Source organism: Chinchilla lanigera, unplaced genomic scaffold (genome assembly GCF_000276665.1).
Source record: "Chinchilla lanigera isolate Chin_1 unplaced genomic scaffold, ChiLan1.0 scaffold00054, whole genome shotgun sequence".
Taxonomy (NCBI): Eukaryota; Metazoa; Chordata; class Mammalia; order Rodentia; family Chinchillidae; genus Chinchilla; species Chinchilla lanigera.
In genome coordinates, this window is record NW_004955455.1 from 5,399,290 (window position 1) to 5,404,602 (window position 5,313).

Genomic DNA, 5,313 nt, shown 5'->3' on the forward strand with positions numbered 1-5,313 from the left:
CTTTCTTTCTTTTTCTTTCTTTTCCTTCCTTCCTTCTCTTTCTTTTCCTCTCCTCTTCTCTTCTTTTCTTTGATTTTCTTTTCTTTCATCAAACTCAGAACCTTGCACTTGCCAGACAGGTGCTTTTGCCACTGAGCTGTATCCCTGGCCCTGTCTCCTCATTTTTTTCTTTTTTTTTTTTTTAATTCCTGAATTGATGCTTATAAATTGCTTATGGCAAGTAGCTTTATTGCTAGTATTTAAAAGCCTTCGGAAGTGACTACTCAGAGATGTCTTTCAGGTATAGCTGGCTTTTGGGTTTTGAGTCCATTGCAAGATCCTACCAGTTTATTGGGAATTAGAAGTTGCTGCCTATTTGTCCTAGCCCCTGGTTCTTTAGCACTGGCCTATAGTGTTTTTTATTACCCTTAGACAATCTTATTCTTGGCATACCAAGAAGAACAACTGATTAGAACAATTATATCATCTTGGGTAAAGTAGTACAATCAGCACTAACAATAGCATCAAACATAGCCTAGAAAATGAAAAACTGATAACCATTAATTTGCACCTTTAACCATATGAACTAGATTTGTGGTTATATAACAAAATCTAGAACAAACCAGGAAATTGTATACAGTAAATACGCCCTCAGTATGGTAATTTTACCCTCAGGGAAGAAAATTTAAAAGGAGTTGGGAAAAAATAGAGAAATAGAGGAAGAGATCAGAAGTAAGACTGTTGGACAAAGGAAGATTACACAAACTCTGGGAAACTGGTGAAGACAGAAGGGAAAGAGAAAAGGAAGAACAGAACAACCACAAAAAAACTAGAAACTATGTTCACATTCACATAAAAACAAGAACAAACAACCAAGAAAAAAAGAAAAATCGAGAGGTATAGCTGAGTGGCACAGCACCTGCCTGACAAGCGTGAGGTCATGAGTTCGATTCCCAGTACCAAAAAAAAAGTGTAGAAAAAAAAATAAGAAAAAAATACCCACTTCAAGGTGTGTCTCTGCTTGTTCCTTGTAGACAAAGTGGGCAGACAGAGTTCTTATCTGTGTTGATTAATCCTAGCAAGCCAGCCGTAGGCTTACAGTGGGGTAGTGGATAATCCCACTAAGCCTGGTAATGATTTACAGTGGTACCTTTAGTTCCACTGATGTTCAGGCCGGTTTCTGAACGAACCCAGTTTGTTCAGCCGTGTAACACTCTGTGAGCCTCCTTGAACTTGGTTCCGCCTCCCCCTGACCCTGGGAGCTACTAGATAGAGCCAAGCTTCAGCTGCTCTGAGTTTTGAGCTCAGCTGGCCCCTCTCTCAGATGGTTATGGGCCAGTACCCCTCTCTTGGGGGACGTCTGAACCCAAATAACTTACCAGCCATTGCAGTCCTCTTCATCCACTACTCCTTTCCACTGGTGCCTTCTTTTGTTCAGGACTCAGGTCACAAGTAGTCACCATGTGTCTGCAGATTTGAGCCACCTCTTCCACACCATGAGTCAGGGCTCAGAGAGAGCCTTGCTTGCTACCACCTTCTTCATTGAAGTCTGTCTCTTCACTCTCTCCATGGACTTCAGGTCTTTCTTTAGATCTTTCCTGGGTCCCAGGGACCCACTTCCCTCCTTTTCTTCCTCACATTGCTGTAATCCAGCGTCTGGATGCCAAATCTCCGAGAAGCTCTTTCTCTGATTTTCATTCCACCACCTTCCCAGAAGTCCCATAATAGCTAAATCTTGGAAGTACCTATACGTCTATCAATAGATGAATGGATAAAGAAAATGTATTTATACACAATGGCATGTGGTATTTATATACAAATGTATTTATATCACTATGCCACAAAGAAAGATAAACTTGCATTTGTAGGATGCACCTTGTGAACATAATGTTAAGTGAAATAGACAAACTTATACATCACATGGCTTCTCTTATTTGGGAAAAACCCAAGTCATAATGAGCAAAGTAAAAGATAGATAAGTAGTAGGGAGATAAATCTTTCTCAAATGGGAAGAGGATCAAAGGTGGGAAGGGAGGGAAGGAAAATGAAACAATATCTGTCAAGGCCAGGTGTGAGCTATTGGGTGGGAGTAGCGTTTGCAAGCTCTTTTCCCTGGGCTTCCCAGTGTACTCTGCCAGTCATCTTTGAGATGGTTCATCCAAGCCTTCTGGGACCCAGGGTACAGTGACCCACCCTGCAACTCTGCAGAGTGCCTGGGAAGGTAGACAAAGGTGGTTCTAAATCTAGCAGATGTACAGTGAAGCAAGTTAAAGGATTTACTATGAAGCACAGAAGCAGATGGTGCCAAACAGCAAGCAGTAGTTGCTGGAAAAGCAGTGTCTGTGTTGTTTATTATGTACACCTTCAAAAAAGTTCGGATCTGTAGGGGAGTTGTATAAAGTAAACTGATCTACTCGATTGCAGTATGTTAATAGCTATTGTAGACATGTATTTACTGTTTAAAAACAAGTAAAAGAGGCCAGGTGTGGTGGTGCACGCCTGTAATCCCAGCACTCACTCAGGAGGCTGAGACAGGAGGATCATTGCGAGTTTGAGACCAGCCTGGGCTACAAAGTGAGCTCAGCATAACAAGACCCTGTTCAAAAACACAAAAAATAAAAATAAAAAAGTAAAAGAACAAGCAGTGACGTACCACTAAGGAAGGGTTAGTGGGGCAGCTTTTTCTCTCACTTTTACTGAGATGGCAGAAATTAGTCAAATTCAGTATCAAATGGAACACACTGAAGGTATTAGCAAGTGAAGGTCCCAGAATAATTAAAAAGTAGCACCACCAAATGCTGACCTCAAACAAGGATTCCAGAAAGGAGTTCCAAATGCTGGTGTGATAATGCAAGCTCCAGAAAGGATTGTAGCAGGAAAATAATGAAGATAATTTCATTTTCAAGACCAGCAGATGTTGACCTTATTCACTTGATTCCTTTTAAACCTCTGGTGCTAAAAACACCACCTCATATACTTACACTAACTGAAAGACCACTAGATCTTCTGGATTTAGACTTCCTCCATGGGCCGGGGATATAGCTCAGTACCATAAGCACCTCCCTGGCAAGCACAAGGTCCTGAGTTCGATTCCCGGTACAAAAAAAAAAAAAATAAAACTTCCTCCAACCCCGCAAAATGACAAAATCTGTCAAGTTGGCAGGCTAAAAAGAAAGCACTCTGTGAGTGAAAATAATACTCACCAAAATGGACAGCACGTCAGAAATGATTCCACGTTTAGCATTTTAAATGTAGATGTAAGAAGAGTTGAAGAAACATCAGATGACATGACTATCGTAGATGCAGCTTTATTAAGATGACAGGGCTGAGGATATAGCTCAGCAACACAGCACCTGCCTGGCAAGCACGAGGCCCCGCGTTTGATTCCTGGTACCACAATAAAAGAAAAAAGACAATCAAACTAAATAGATATCTCCAACTTCTAGAGGAGAAAAACAACATGTCAAGGCCAGCCTGGGCTACACAGAAAGTTCAAGACCCTGTCTAAAAAACAAAACAAAACAAAAAAGACTTGCTCTGTAGCAGAAAAACCAACATCAATCCAAATGGAAGACTCTTTGCACCAAGGAGTTAGAAGGCAATTTTCATTACACTAGCAGGCTGGGGAACCCGGAGGTTCAAATCACCAGCCCAGAGTCAGGTTTGAGTTCAGTTTAAATCTGGTTTGCAAGTGGGAAGTACAAAGCTGATAGCCGGTTATCACATGACTGGTTACATGGAACACAAGAACTATGTCATATATTATCAGGAAGGTTTGTACAGGAACATTCTGGGGGAGAGGGGGCCTGCGAAGAGTAGGTCGAGTTGAAAGTGCCCTTGACTGGGCCAGTCTTCCCCCAGACATGACAGCCTTGAAGCAAGTTGGAATCACTGTATATTTTTAAAACACAAGCTGGACACAGTCAGTTTGACCCACACATTGTTAAGGGGGAACATCTGGGCCTAGACAGTCAAGGCTCGCTACGTGACAGGGAGCATGAGCATAGTCACAGGCTCTGAACTGATGTCTAACTTTTGTTATAATATGCCTACAAATCTGCTATTCTGTAAGTGTGCCCTGATAGCTCAACTGCTGGAAGTATAAAGGATTTACAAACTTCCTTTTTTGTTTTTTATTTATTTATTTTTTTTGAGACAGAGTCTCACTATGCAGCTCAGGCTGGCCTTGAGGTCACTATGTAGCTCAAGCTGGCCCTGAACTCACAATGACCCTCCTGCCTCAGCCTCCCAAGTGCTGGGATTACAGGCGTATGCCACCACGCCCAGCTAACTTACTTGTTTTTGTCTTTGCATGGTATGCCATTTTATAATTTATGCCCCAAAAATGTATTTTTTCAGAAAGTAGGGGAAAAGATCTATATTTGTCAAAGTAAGGATACATTCTGCCACTCAGATGTATTTCCTTTGTCTTAGTCATTCTTTTCATTGCTGGGACACGATACCGGACACCCAGAGCTTAAAGGGAGAAGTTTATTTTGGCTCACAGTTTGAAGAGGTTTCAGTCCACAGTTCCTCCAAGGCAGGACGGCATGGCAAACGGGAATGAAAGGGGCGAAACAGCTCATGATGTGGCAGTGGGAAGCAGGGAGTCATCAGAGGAGGAAGTGTTACTGAGTTTGGGGGTGCTGGTGTCTCCTGGAGGTGGTTTCTAGGTTCCCTCTGTCCTGAGCAAAGAGTTGGTCAAGACAAGCTCAAATGGTAGGAAAGTTTTACTAAAGGTAGGAAAAGCAACAGGCTCTGCAGAGTGAGTTTGGGCCAAGTAAAAGCAGGAAAAGGAGTACACCCCCGGCATGAGGGCGGGCCATCCATGCAAGAGAGAACACAGTGGCAAAATCTCAGTGTGGACTGTCCTTTTTTGTATCACCCATGCCTCAGGCTGATGTCAGGTCTAAGCCACCCTACTGAAAACCCGCTCAAGTTCTGAGGAACAGTCTACTTGCAGGGCTTAGGGAACTGTTCTGCAAATATGTCCTGGGGTTTTGTAATTAACAGGTCACACTTACTTCCCTAGCCAGTTTTGCCACCCACTAACCACTTGTCTTAGGAGGAAGGAGATGTACCCTTCTAGGCCACAACCCCAGCAACCCTTCTGACCAAACTTCTCCTCCTAAATCACATTTAGCCATAAATTCATGAGTGGGCTAATCCACTGATGAATGTCACACCCCTATGATCCAATCATCTCCCCAAACCCTCATCTATGAGTACATGCTTTAGAGCTTTAGAGAAGGGGACATCTAGATACAAACCATAGCAACCTTCAAATTTTTCTTTTGCCTGTTTTGTAATTAGGCTTTACTTTGTTTTTTAAAA

The 5,313-nt window shown here is 42.4% G+C and overlaps 1 pseudogene; it reads left to right on the forward strand.

The window, feature by feature from the left end:
• Positions 1-2,680: 2,680 nt before the first annotated feature.
• On the forward strand, positions 2,681-4,924 carry LOC102005895 (annotated as a pseudogene).
• The last annotated feature ends 389 nt before the right edge of the window (positions 4,925-5,313 follow it).